Source organism: Bombus pyrosoma, unplaced genomic scaffold, assembly GCF_014825855.1.
Source record: "Bombus pyrosoma isolate SC7728 unplaced genomic scaffold, ASM1482585v1 HiC_scaffold_4710, whole genome shotgun sequence".
Lineage (NCBI taxonomy): Eukaryota > Metazoa > Arthropoda > Insecta > Hymenoptera > Apidae > Bombus > Bombus pyrosoma.
The window spans coordinates 925,517-925,891 of NW_025219969.1; positions in this window are offsets into that span (position 1 = coordinate 925,517).

The following is a 375-nucleotide window of genomic DNA, read 5'->3' on the forward strand; positions in this document are numbered from 1 at the left end:
ACCAAAGTTGTCATGGCGCAAACCGTATGTCGTGCTATGTATTTGGCGGCAAATGTGGCCTATAATGCGCATCGTATTGTCGACATATCACCAATAGCAGCGGAGATACGATGAATTGTATATTGAAGCGCGAATATGCAAAACTGCAAATACGCTAGATTTGACCTTGCCGAAGTTTAGGGTAGGACAAACAGGATGTCATGCCCTCTATTTGGCAACGTATGTGGTGTATAACGCGCATCGAATTATAGACATATCTCGTATCGCAGCAAATACACTATCAATTGAATATTGAAGCATGAATATGCAAAAGTGCAAGTGCGCTGGATTTCGCAGTGCCCAGAAGTGACATAGCCCAAATCGGATGTCGTGCTC